The following is a 15,030-nucleotide window of genomic DNA, read 5'->3' as shown; positions in this document are numbered from 1 at the left end:
ATTCGAAATACTTTAAGTTTATTAAGGAATTACTTTTTAAATTATTACCCTTTAATTAAACCTCTTCTTAGCGTATCTTACTAGAATTAACTTATTCTCTAATTAATTCTAGGATTATTTATCCGTAATTAAAGTATCTTTAAAATTATATTATATCTTACAATATCCGTAATATTATATATAATTTATTTATATTATCCTCCGATATTAATTAGAAAGTTTATAACTTCCCTTTATATTTCTTTACTTTCATAAAATATAAATCCTTTATTAACGGTCCTAAATCGGTATAAAGCGCTTTTCTTTTATTATTTTAATTTAAGGTTATTAACGATTCGTAATAAAATATAATTTCTTTATACTTTATTATTAAGTAACGCTTTAATAATAACTCTTTTAATATTTATTAATAATATAATATATTTATAAATATCTTATCTATCCATTATAATATATAGGGACTTATCTTATCCCGTCGGATATTATTTTATTATAACCGGCGGTACTCATTTCCCGATTATTACTTTCTATAATTAAGGTTTCTTTATATCCCTTATTATCGGCATAAAGTCGCTCATTAAGTTAAAGTAAACATAAGCATTAACGAATATATTAATAATAATATAAGTTTTAATCCGGTAATTCTTATTAATCCTTATATTTAAAATTTAAATTTATAAATAAACTTTAACTTATTTTTCCTTTAATATAAAAGGGTAACCTCTTTATTATCGTTAATTCGGCTCTTTATATAACAGTCGGTTATAACGGTTCGTTTATCAATAATAAAGAAATTATAGTTCCGGAAATCCTTTATCTTATTAAACCGCTAATTATATATTTTATAAACGTTAAAAGGTATAGTAATTATCCTTAAGGTATATTATAATTCGTAAGGGTTATTAATCTATAACTTTCTTAAAGCTTTAAACTTTTTCTATATATAAACGAGGTATCGGTCCTCTTTATAAAGGGTTTAATTTTAACCCTATAAATAATACTATCGTAATTATTAAGGATTTTCTTATATTAATAAGTACGCGTATCGTTTATTAAATATAATTATTTTAATTTTTTTAATTAAATAATTTAAATATAATTATAAGATTAATTTTTTATTAATTTTTTATAAAAATTAATTATTTTTAAATTTCTCCGCGAGGTATTTTATATATATATTATAAATATACAAAATTTATAAAAAGATAAAGTAAATCTTGTTAGAAAAAGTTATTCGGTAATTATCGCTTATTACATAATTACCTTTAATCCTTTATTTAAACCTATATATAATAAAGGTTTATTATAATTTCTTAAAGTTAAGGGACGGGGTATTAAAAATAATAAACTATCCGTCCTTTTTTAAATCTTATAACTTTACGATTTCTTTAATAAAGTCGTTTATAAATATATTAATAAGTTATTTATAACTTATAAATTCTTTTATTTTAAATTTTTCGTTAATTAAGTTATAACCTATAAGTTTAATAATAAGTTTTTATTAAGTTATAATAAGTTTTTATATCGTTTTATCCTTATTTCTTAGGGGTTTAAAGAATTATCCGGTTTTTTTTTTATCCGTTAGGTAGGTATTATAGCCGTTATTATAATAAGTTATTTAGGATAGGTTATTATATAATATATCGGGTGTATAATTAGCGCTCTTTCCGTTAATAATTATTAAGGCTAGTTTTCTATTAGTAGTGTTAATATATTATCCTTTAAAGATTTATCGGAATACTTTCTTTAGGTTATAATAATTGCGGGCGAAGTACCCGTCCTTTTTATAATTATAATAAGTAACTTTCTTTCGGCTATCTTTATTATTCCGTTAAATAGTATTAAGATTTATAAGTCCGTTATAAGATCTATAAGATATCTTTTTCTATATCTTTTAGATAGGTTATCTATAGTTAGTTTAAGGTTTATTATTTATTTATAGGGCGTAATTACCCTATTTCTTAAATCGTCGTTTGTATAGGTAGTTATCGATTTTAATTACCTTTTTTATATATTTATCGAAGTTATTAAAACGATTTTCTTAATTAATTTCATCTTTTACGTTTTCCTATAATCCCGTGTAGAAGAGTATTATTAAAGTATCGTTATTACTCTATTCTATTTAAAAAGTTATTTATTTAAATTTAGTTATGTATATAAAGGTTAATCCCTTTTATTTAAGTTGTATAAATTGTTATTTAGTAGTCCGGGTTTCGTTGGGGTTTCCGAATATAGCTTTTAACTTATTTTTAAAAACTAGTATAGTAATAGAAGATAATATATATATAATCTTCTTATTTATTTTTAAAAGGATTATTAAAAAAGTTTTATATAATAGGTTTAAATTATATAAGGGCGTTTCCTTTAAGGTAACCGGCGGTGTATAGAATTCTGTTTAGCTCGGATTTAAATTCTTCGGTATAATATTATAAATATGCTTTTATCTGGGTTAGGAATCCGTGAATAGTTCTCTCTTTCCCGTTGTAGGTTTGGGGAGGTATTAGTTTATGTTTAGGGCGTTGGATGTTACGAGGGGGTATAACCGCGACTTAGTCCGTAAGTTATTTATTATTGGCGGTAAGCTTGTTAATCCGTTCTTAAAGTTACCGGATTATAGTGAGGATGTCGGGTCTTCCCGTAAGGTTATTTAAGTTACTTTATTGAGGGGCTCCGCCGTTAGTTGAGATTTAGGATATTATAATACTTTTATAGGATATTATTTAAGGGTTTAGGTAATAATTTATAAGAATAAGAATAATTAAAATATAATAAATAGTTATCGGGTATTTAAAGAAATTTAATAAATGTACTGGGGTTTATATTAGTTAAATAAAAGAATACTTAAATATATAGAAGACTCTATTTTTTAATATAATAAGTAATATCCTTTAATTAATAATAAAACTTAATTAAAGGTATAATAAGTTATTAAGGTAATATACTTTATTAATAAGTTAAAATTAATATTTAAATTAATTATTAAAGTAAAGAGTATTTATATAAAATATATAAGAAACGTTCGTAATTATATATCTAGTCCTTCCTTTATTAATCGGAGGGGATTTTTATAGCTTTCGCGAGATTTTATTAAGCCGGATCTCTAGATTTCGTCGAGATCCCGAGAGCTATTACGTAATCCTTTCCTGGGGTTAGTTAGCGCCCGTGTACTATTCTATACCTGTTATCCCGGCCGCGTTATTCTGGCTGTACCGTCCCTTTGGTATTGTCCCTTTCTTATCTGGTTTAGTGCTGATCGTTGTCGTGGTGTTGGTTCCGGTATCTTATTTAAGGGTGTATCGGTTATTGTAGGTGGGGTCGTAAGCGTAAGCGTTAACTGGTGGGGTAGGTATCTTTCCGGGTTATTATAGTTCCGTGCCGGTAGTGGGTGCTGGCCGTTTGGTCGGGTTAGGTTGTAATACCTAGGCGTAATAATTAGAAATTAGCTTATATAAGTATAAATAAATCCTGGGCTGGGTTATACTAAATACTTTAGCTATCTCTTCTAATTCAGCGTGTTTAATTAGATCCTTCTTTTATAATTCTTTTAAAAAGTTTAAATCTCCTTTAGAATTTAATAATTTATTTAGGAAAATTTAATAATTTAATATATACGGGTCGGCCGGCGAAATAATCGGTGTATACATTTTAATCTTTAAATAAGTATCGTTTATATAGATAAAAATGCATTAGATCGGTTTCCTAAAACAAATTAAATATTAATATAAATAATATTAATATAGAATATATTATTATAAAAGAAATATTTATATACTAGTTAACTAATCGTAATAGAGATTTTAAATCTTTATATAAAGGATGTTCGTAGGTGTATTTTAATAAAACAAGTCTATTGTCGAATTTAATCTATTTATAAATAATAGGATTAAAATTAGGACTATAAGGGGCAACTAGTTTAAGAGTCCTAATTTCCTTAAGGGAAATACTACCTTAAATCCAGTTCGAGCTGGATGCAGCGAAGTTAATAATAGGGACTTAGTAAACTATTTTATTTATTAAAAGGTTTAAAGCTCTTAAAATAAATAAAGAAATAAGGTAAAAGGGTAATATATTTAAAAGCTATTAAAGTTTTGAAAATAGGATTAAGAGAAGTAATTTATTATAAAAGTTATTAAAGCTCTTAGAATAAATAGAAGTATTATAAATAGGATATTAAAGGTAATAGAATATTAATGAATTAAAAGTAAAAAGAATATTAGAGGGGGATTGAAAGGTATATATAATAAAAGAAAATTTAAAAATAGAATATTAGTAATATTATAATATATATTAAAATTTAGATTTAAAACTATGCCGGTTATAGATTAGGCTTGATCTTAGATTTGAAACTTAGCCGGTTATAAATTAGGTTTAATTTTAGATTTAAAACTTAGCTAGTTTTAAATCTAATTTTATATTATTAATATTAAATTCTTTTTTAGAAATAACTTTATTATATATATTTTTAAATTTCCCTCCTTTTTAATCCTTTTTTAATTAGATACTTAGAGTACTATATTCCTTCCTTTATTTATTCTAGTAATAAATAAATTCTATCTTATAACTTATTTATAACTATTTCTCGATTTCTCTTTTCTTTTATTTATTTCGATAATAAATAAAAGTTATACTTCTTTATTCTTTTTTTATATAAATACTAGTATTTATAAAAAATATCTTCTTTTAATTCCGATAACGATTCCTTTATTCTTAATATTCAATTTATTAATCGAGGTATTAGAGAATCGTTTAGTTTACGTAAATATATTATTCCTTAATTTAATTACTTAATTTATAAAACTTATATTAATTATAATAAATATCATTTTAGATAATTAATCTAAATTAAATTCAGATGACCCCTTTTAAGACAACGAAACCGACGAAAACGTATTAAATATAAACGAGGAAAACACCGATTCCTACACTAGTTCATCGATTAATTTAACCTTTCAAAGAGAGATTTATAATAATCTAAATTATAAATTAAACGACAAGAACTCTTCTATTTATATAATAAAGAATAGTTTATTTAAACGTTCTTTATTAAAAATAGAATTAAGAAAAGATCGAAAAGTATAATATAAATATATAACGTAAATAAATTCCTTATAATTCGATTTTTATTATTTTATTGATTATAATTAATTAATTAAATTATAGATATAATTAGAATACGGAAAAAAATTTATATAATTTCAATTCGTCGAATTTACAACGGTATTATAAGATAAAATATCTAAATGTTGCTTATAATTAATAATTAGAAATAACGAAAGAGAAAAGTAAGTTATTCCTTTTATTTTATATTTTCTTTTTATTAAATATTAATAAGATTAAATATTAATACATATAATATAATAGAATAAAATAATCCGGTTAATAATAATCCCTTCGAATTATCGAGAAAATGACCTCATATAAATACCGATATGGGATTAAATAATGAGATTATTTATAATAAAATTCTAAATTTTATTATAGAGAACAATCTCGCTTTTAATATTTCAAATTCAAATTCCTTTCAAGATTCAATTTAATATTTTAAACTATAAGTTTAAAATTCCTCTTTATATATAATTATAATTATATATAAACTAATTTATTTAATATAGGGATACTACTATACACCAACATAGAATCCGATTAATCCTTAAACGAGACTTTATTAAATACTTAAATATATTAAATAATAATAATTCTTTTAATATAACTTTCGATATTTAGACTACTCGAAATTAAATCTCCTATATAGGGGTTAATTTATCGTTTATAAATAACGATTTGAAATTAATCTTTAAATTAATCGGCTTTGAACCGATTAATAGCTACTATACTAGATATAATATATTCGAAATATTTAAGAATATATTAGAGCCGTATATAATTTCGATTAAAGATATATTTAAATAAATATAATCCTAATATATTAAATATAGACTTAAATAACTAATTTATAAATTAGTATACTTAGGGATAATGCATTGAATAATAATATATTTATTAATAAATTTTTACGGTTTTATTATAATATAACCTATAAAAGATTTAATAACGATATTCAATATATCACGCATATTATTAATTCAATAATATAAGATACCCTAAAGTTTTATATTTTATCGGAAAAAGAGAATTTAAATTTGTTTTATTTAATAAATCACGATTTAGATAAAGATAATGCTAAAGAGTTTAAAGGTAAACATTATACTATTTAATCTTATTTATATAAATACTAATAAATCTTATAGATCCAATAAATCGAATTCGACGCCTAATTATATTAATTAAATATATAGTAAAAATAAAATTATTATTTCAAAAAGGTATAAAGAAATATACCGAATTAAGGTAATTATTAACTAATAAAAGGATTATTCCTATAAATAATGATATTTTTTTATTATATTCTATTCCTTAATTATATAATTAAATACTAATAATAATATTTATAAATAATATAATTAGGTAGAATTCTACCTATAAAATACTTTCCTCTTTTAAGCATTCCAAGCTAGTTTTAAACTATATTTATCGAAATACCGATAATTAGGAATTTAAGGATTTATTCCCTATAGATAGCGATTAGGCTATTTTAACCGAAATCGAACGAATATTTAAAATATTCGTAAAACCCTTAATTAAATTATAAAGGGAAAAATATATTACTCTTCCTACTAGCTTTCTATTTATATATAAAATATATATTAAATCAGAAAGCTTTAAAAGAGAGTTTATTTAAAAGAAGAGAGATAATCCAGATCTAGTATTTATAAATTTCTTTATTCGATTTTATATTTTATATGTTATATATTAATCTTTTAATTATAATAAGTTGAGGAATATTCTAATTTAATCTTCGCTATTTCTGCCGGTAATCGAAAATTAAATAAATATTTCCCTTATTAGTTAAATAATGCTATTATTAAAGGATTTAAACCTTACGTTTTAAGTATAATCTTAGATCCTAGATTTAAATTAATATATTTTAAACCTAATAATTTAATGAATTTATATAGTGGTATTAAAACTAATGTAATCGATTTATTAAAAATCGAATATAATCGATCAAATAATAATAATCGAGATTAAGATGAATTAAACGAGGACTTAAACGTTGAAATTAATAAAGATTACGATTCCAATAACGAATTATTCTAAGGAAATCGAAATTAATATATAATAACCGAATATTCGATTTATTTAAATGAAGGAGTTATACCACAATAGGTAAGTTAATTTATAATTTATAAATAACCCTTATATATTTTACTAATTTAATTATTAATTAACCGATCCTTTAGAATGGTAATCTAATAATAAAACTAGATTTCCTATTTTAAATATTTTAGCTAGAAGGTATTTAAGTATACCAGCTACAACAACTTTAATTAAACAATCTTTTTCGACTTCTAGTAATATAATTACTAAAAGCCGATCTCGATTAGATCTAAAAATTATAAAGCACTTAATTCTAATAAAGAACGAGAAATTAATAGATCTTATAAATTTAATAAAATTTGAAAATAAGGAGGAATAATATAATATTAACTTTTACTTTAATTCTTTTATATTATAATAAGGCATATTATAATACTCTAATTTATTCCTTAATTATAACTTAAAAAACTAGATTAATACCTATTTTATTAATAAACTTATTTAATAACTTAATTTAAAGTTTCTAACTTTTAAGATTAAAAATTTTAAAAATAAAAGTTTTAAGATTTAATTATAAATAATTAAATAATTAGAATATTAAAGAGGTATTAATAGAATATATTAAAATAATATTTATTTATAATAATACTTTAAAAACTATATAAATAGCTATTTTATTTATAAAGTTATTTAATAATTAAGTTTAGATAATCTAACTTTTAAGATTAGGAACTTTAAGAATATAAGTTTTTATAATTAATTATAATTAAATTAATAATTTAACTTTTAAAGCATTATTCATAAATTATATTAAATTAATAATCTATTATAATAAGATTCTCATAACTTAATATATATATAATTTATTAAATTTATTGTATATTATATTTTAAAAAGTTTACTTTTTAAAACTTTAAAAATAAAATATAAAAAATATTATATTAGCTTAAATTAATTATATAATACTTATAAATTAATATAAACTATTATAAGTTAATATATAAATAAAGGTTATTAAATATATTCTTTTTAAAATAAGTAACTAAAAACTAACTAATTAGTCAATTAATTAATCAGCGACTAAAGACTAAAGTGACTTTAGTCAGTTAACTAACTAAATTAATCTGATTAAATTAGTTACTAACTAATTTCAACTAACTTTAATCAGTCTACTAACTAATTTAATTAGACTAAAAAGTGACTAAAACTAAATTAGTTAAACTAATTTCTAAGCCTAGAGGTACTCTACTTTTATTAACAATAAAATCTTTACCTATTAAAGAAATTCTTTAACATTAATTTTAAATGTTATAGATTAAATAACGAAAGGTATAAACGCGATAGCTTATAAAATAACCTTTATATATAATTAAATATATACTTTATAAAACAAAAATATAATACTTTTTAAGCATTAAAGAGTTAAGAAAGTATAAATTTAGCTTAAAGAAGCCCTTATTATTAAAGAATCTTAATAACTATAAAATAAGAAAGTAAAAGGGAAGCGTTTAACGATTAATAAAGGTAAAAATAATAATTTATTAAAATGGCGCGCGATAGGCGATAAATACTATAATACCTACGGCGAAATAAGTTATAATATATAAATATATAAAAAGGATATAAAATCGAGTAATAAATCGGATAATAAATAATTTAAATTAATTTAAAATATTAGAATTAAATTAATTTATATAAAAATGTCGAGAAGTAGAAAGAGTAGTCCGCGAGGTAATATAATTTATAAGGTAGTAAACTACATTAATAATAATATTATTAATATTTTAAAATAGATATTTAATTAAGTAAATAAAATATTTAATAAATTCTATTTCTATTTAAAAATAAAAATAAAAATATTTTATATATAATTAAAATTAATAAAATATAAAGAATACTTTATTCTTATACATTTAAAGTGATAACATTAAAAGATAAATAGAATTTTAATTATAAATTTATTTATAAAGTTAATTATATAATTTATAAATAAGAAAATATAAAATAAATATATTAGTAAAAAGAAATTTAAATCTTAGAAATTTAATAATAAATTAGTTAGTTAGTTATATAATAAAAAGAATTAAAAAAGATATAATTAAATTGAAATTAAATAGTAAAAAAGAATTAAAAAAATTCTAAAAATTTTAAACAAAACTTTTAAAAAACCTTGAAAAAATATTAATTTTATTTATAATATAAATTTAATTAATTCTTTTAACTTTAATAATTTGAATAATTATAATTCCTTTATAACTTTCTTTTAATATTTTAATTCTGAATATAATGAAAGTATTATTTATAATAAATATTATAAAGATATTTCTATAATCCTAAACAGGCTTGTTAAAAAAGACTAAGACTAATGACTAAGATAAATAACTAAATTTAACTACTAACTAAAGTCTAACTAAAGTCAATTAACTAACTAAATTAGTCTGACTAAATTAGTTACTAACTAATTCTAATTAACTTTAGTCAGTTTACTAACTAAGACTAAGACTAAGGGCCTGACTTTTAGTCGACTAAATTAGTCACTTTTTAGTTACTTAATTAATATAAATAAGATTTAAAAGAGCTATTTAAAGATATTTATTTTATACTTTTAGCTTTTATATATATTAAAATATATAAGTTTAAAAGTATTTATAAAATTGATAAAAGTTTTAAAATGTATATAATTTAAATAAAATAATAATAATTATTATAATATTTTAATATAAAGTTTAAATATATTTTTAAAACTTATATTATATAAATAAGTTATTAATATTTTACTTCATAAGTATTATAAATTTAATTTTATAAATATTTTCTTTTAAAAGTTATATTAGCTTTAATGAAATTTCTAAAAGTTAAATCTTCTAAAATCCTAAATATTATAACTAATAAATTAAATATTTATATAGATATTTAATATATATTTTAAATATATTTTACTTTATTAGAATATATATTTTACTTATTACTATATATATTCTATAACTATTTAAACTTAACTTTTTAAATCTTTTCTCTTAACAGTTACTTTAAGCTTTAATTAGACCAGGCTTGGAAATTAGTCTGACTAATTTAGTCTTAGTCACTTTTAGTCTGACTAAATTAGTCAGTAGACTGACTAAAGTCAGTTGAAATTAGTCTGTGACTAATTTAGTCAGATTAAATTAGTCAGTCTACTGACTAAAGTTACTTTAGTCTTTAGTCACTAACTAATTAGTCGACTAATTAGTCAGTTTTTAGTTACTTATTTTAAAAATATTATATTTAATTACCTTTATTTATATACTAATTTATATTATTTTATATTATTTTATATTATTTTATACTGAATATATATAATTAGCTTAATCTTTAAGTTTTAAAAATTAATTTATTCTAAATATAATATATATAATATTAAATGTAGAAGCTATTTATTAAGTTATTAAAGTATTATTATAAAGAAATATTACTTTAATATATTTTATAAATACCTCTTTAATAATTTAATAATTTATTTAATTATAAATAATTATTAAAACTTTTAATCTTAAAGTTCCTAATTTTAAAAGTTAGAAACTTTAAACTTAATTATTAAATAACTTTATAAATAAACTAGCTATTTACTTAATTATTAATGTATTCTTATAAGGAAATCTAATTTTAGTATATTATATAAATATCCTTTTAATATTTTAATAACTTATTTAATTATAAATATGTTTTAGAACTTTTATTTTTAAAGTTCTTAATCTTAAAAGTTAGAAGTTTTAAGCTTAATTATTAGATAATATTATATATAAATTAGCTATTTAATTAATTATAAATATATTTTTATAAAGAAGTAATAAGTCGAATATACTTTAAATATATAATAAATTATTATATTATTACTTAATTTATTATTTAAAATATTTAAGATTTAAGAATATTAAACTTTTAGAAATTTAATTAGAGCTTAAGGTAACTTTTAAAAGAAAAGATTTATAAAGTTAAATTTAAATAGGTTTTAAATATATATATTAATAACTTAATTATATATTTTAATAAGGTAAAATGCATTCTAAATATGTATTAAAAAAGTATATTAATACTTAATTTAACACCTATAATATTTGAGATTTATAAATATTTAACTTTTAGAAATCTAATTAAAGCTTAGAAACTTTTAAGAGAAAAGATTTAAAAAGTTAAGTTTAAATAGTTATAAAATTTATATACTAGTAATTAAAATATATATTTTAATAAAGTAAAATACATTTTAAATATATATTAAGTATTTATATAATTATTTAATTTATTAAGTATAATATTTAGGATTTAAAAATATTTAACTTTTAAAAATCTAATTAAAGCTGAAAGTAACTTTTAAAAGAAAAGATTTAAAACGTTAAGTTTAAATACTTATAAAATATATATATTAATAACTAAAATATACATTCGAATAAAGTAAGATATATTCTAAATATATATTAAATATCTATATAAATATTTAATTTATAAGTTATAATATTTAGGATTTAAGAAGATTTAACTTTTAGAAATCTAATTAAAGCTTAATATAACTTTTAAAAAGAGAATAGTTATAAAATTAAGTTTAAAATACTTATAAATTAAAATATTAATAATTTAATTATATAATATAAGTTTAAAAAATATATTTATACTTTATATTAATATATTATATTAATAATTAATATATAAGTTTAAAGTATTTATAAAATTAATAAAGGTTTATAAATACTTTAAACTTATATATTTTAATAGTTATAAGAGCTAAAATTATAAAATAAATAGCTTTAAATAGCTCTTTTAAATCTTAATTTTATTAATTAACTGACTAAAAAGTAACTAATTTAGTCGACTAAAACTCAAGCCCTTAATCTTAGTCTTAGTCAGTGGACTGACTAAAGTCAGTAGAAATTAGTCAGTGACTAATTTAGTCTGACTAATTTAGTCAGTTAGCTGACTTTAGTCTAACTTTAATCACTGACTAAACTTAGTTATTAGTCTTAGTCATTAGTCTTAGTCATTTTTTAACAAGCCTGACCTCTTTTAATATAAATAATAAGAATTAATTAAACGCCTATCTAATTAATACTTTAATTTATTTCTTATAATATAATATATACATTTATTATATTATTAAAAAAATTAACTTCGTCCCGGATATATTAAACTAATTTAAAACCGAAGATAATACTAATAAATATTCTAATATACTAGTTATTTTAAATAACATCTAATATATTAAGTACAATATATATTTTATAAAAATAAAAATACTCCTAAATAACTAATTTCGCGACAAAATAGTCTAAAGCTACAAAGATAATTACCGTTAATAATAAATTATTAAAGATCTTAAGAACGGTATAAATAATAAATAAACTTTAATTAATTTCTCCCGCGTTAGCTATCTCTTTAAGATTCGCGAACGCCTCCTTTATTATATTAACTATCTTAATTAATGATAATTAACCATTCTATATAACTTTATCTATAAATTCCTTATAATAATATATAATAATCGTTACTATTAAGGAATCGAATATATTTTAAATATATTTAAAGGATTCTTAATTAAAAGAAAAAAACGCTTAATAAAGAAATATTATACCTATTATCCCGGATATCGATTTAATATAATTAATCGATACCCGAAAATTAATAATTATTAATTAATTAGAAATAAAGACCCTTTACCTATAAAGAATATCGCGATCGATTTTATCTTTAACTTTTTATAAATTAACTCTAACGGTACTTTATAATAATTAAAAAATAAAAATTATTTTAATTATTATAATTATATTCTTACCGTCTTATATTAAATATTTAAATAAATAATATTACTTCCCAATAACGCTAAATATATAATTAAAAAATAGAGAATATTACTCGATTTATAAATACTTTTTAACGATTAAAGAATATTAAAAAATATTATTTTTAATCGCGACAGGAAGTTTATTTTAAATTTTTAAAAAGGTATATAGAAATTATTTAATATATACTTTCTAATAATAATAATTTAATATTTATAAATAAACGGCTTTTTTAAAAAAAGAATTAAAAAATTAAATTTATTCTATAATTCTATTATTTTATATACTTAAATAAAAACTAGCTCGATATCGTACTATTTTTATAATAAAACCTTAATAATATATATTAATAATCTATTAATTCTATACTATATAAATAAATCTTTAGATTTAAACTACCTAGTCCATTTAACGTTATTACCGACATTATTATTATTAATAAATCTTTTTTTAATATATATTATTTAAAGGAATATATTCATAAAAACGTATAATTAATAATAAATTATATAATAATTATAATAAAATATCGCTATAACCTTTATTATTAAGTAATTAAATTTAAAAAAAGAGATAAAATATATTTAAAGCTATATTATAACTACTATCTACTTAATAATCTATTTCATAATTATTTATAATAATATTTTAATCTATAGAAAGCCTTTAAATAAATTAAAAAGCTCGCCTATAAATTAATTGTTTTTAATTATATTTAAGTTTACCCCATAATCTCTATTAAATACTTAATACCTAGTCTTAATAACAAGAATTTATTTAGTAAAAAAGCCTTCTTCTAAGACTTATCAAAACTAATTAAGACAATAAACTATTATATTACGTAATTAAAACTATTTTATACTATAAACCGAATAAATTTAAAGAAAATTTTAAATATCTCATTAAATAAAAAAAGTTATATTTATAAATAGAATATATAACGAAAAAAAAATACTTTTAATAATTTAAAAGAATTAATTAAAAAATATTAAATAAAGTAAAGAAAAAAATTTATTAAACTAGAAAAGTTATATAAAGATTAATTTAAAAAATAATAATTCTTATTATTATAAATAATATAGAATTAGGTATTAAACCTATCCTAGTATTCCTATTACTTAATTATAACGATTAACTTAAATAAGGATACGGATATCTTTATAAATACTTAATTTAATAAAATATTCCTAATCTTAATCCTGATAATATTACTTTATAACCGTTTAAATAAAGACGAGGAAAACTTTATAAATACTTAAAACCGGATACTTAAACGAATATAAAATATATAATAAATAAATATAATATAAATAAAAATAAATAAAATATAATATAAATCTATTATGATATAATATTTTCATGATATAGATATAAATAATAAAATAATTCTATAATTATATAATTAAATAAATATAAAAGTAGAAAATAACCTATTAAGGTTAATAAGCTTTTTTATACCGCGGGTAATTTAATAATACTTATTAAAAGGACTTATTAAAGGTAGTCCGTAAATACTAACCCTATATTAATATATTATTAAAACTAATCCTATATTAAATAGAACTAGCTCTCCTTCTCTTCCTCTCTATTTTATAATATAACTACGTCTCACCCCCTATATATTACTATTACTGTTTTAACCTTATAGCTGTTCTAGTAGGAGCCCTTTTAGGGATTCTTTAAAGGGTTCTTAAAGATAATTATCTTCTATTATTATATATATAAATTATTTTAAAAGACCTATTTAAAATATAAATATAATAGCGGTTTTAACTTATTTATATTTTTAAATTTTTTTAATACTTATTAGAGGCTTAAACCTCTTCCTTCAATACATTATACCTATTATAATATAATAAAATATATTAAACCATTTATTAGTCGTTATAAGAATATAATAATGAATTAATTTATTAGATTTATTATATATAATCCTTAAAACTTATTTTACTGGTTTAAAGTTAGAAAATAATAGCGGAAATCATTCTTTTTATACTCGAATAATAGGTAAGGATAATCTTTTTAAGCTTAAAGAAGTAATAATAGAGGACCTTTATATATAATA

The sequence above is a fragment of the Apiospora kogelbergensis genome, assembly GCF_038363985.1.
Source record: "Apiospora kogelbergensis strain CBS 113332 chromosome Unknown utg000002l_segment0_segment0, whole genome shotgun sequence".
NCBI classification, from domain to species: domain Eukaryota; kingdom Fungi; phylum Ascomycota; class Sordariomycetes; order Amphisphaeriales; family Apiosporaceae; genus Apiospora; species Apiospora kogelbergensis.
Note: the sequence above shows the minus strand (reverse complement) of the source record.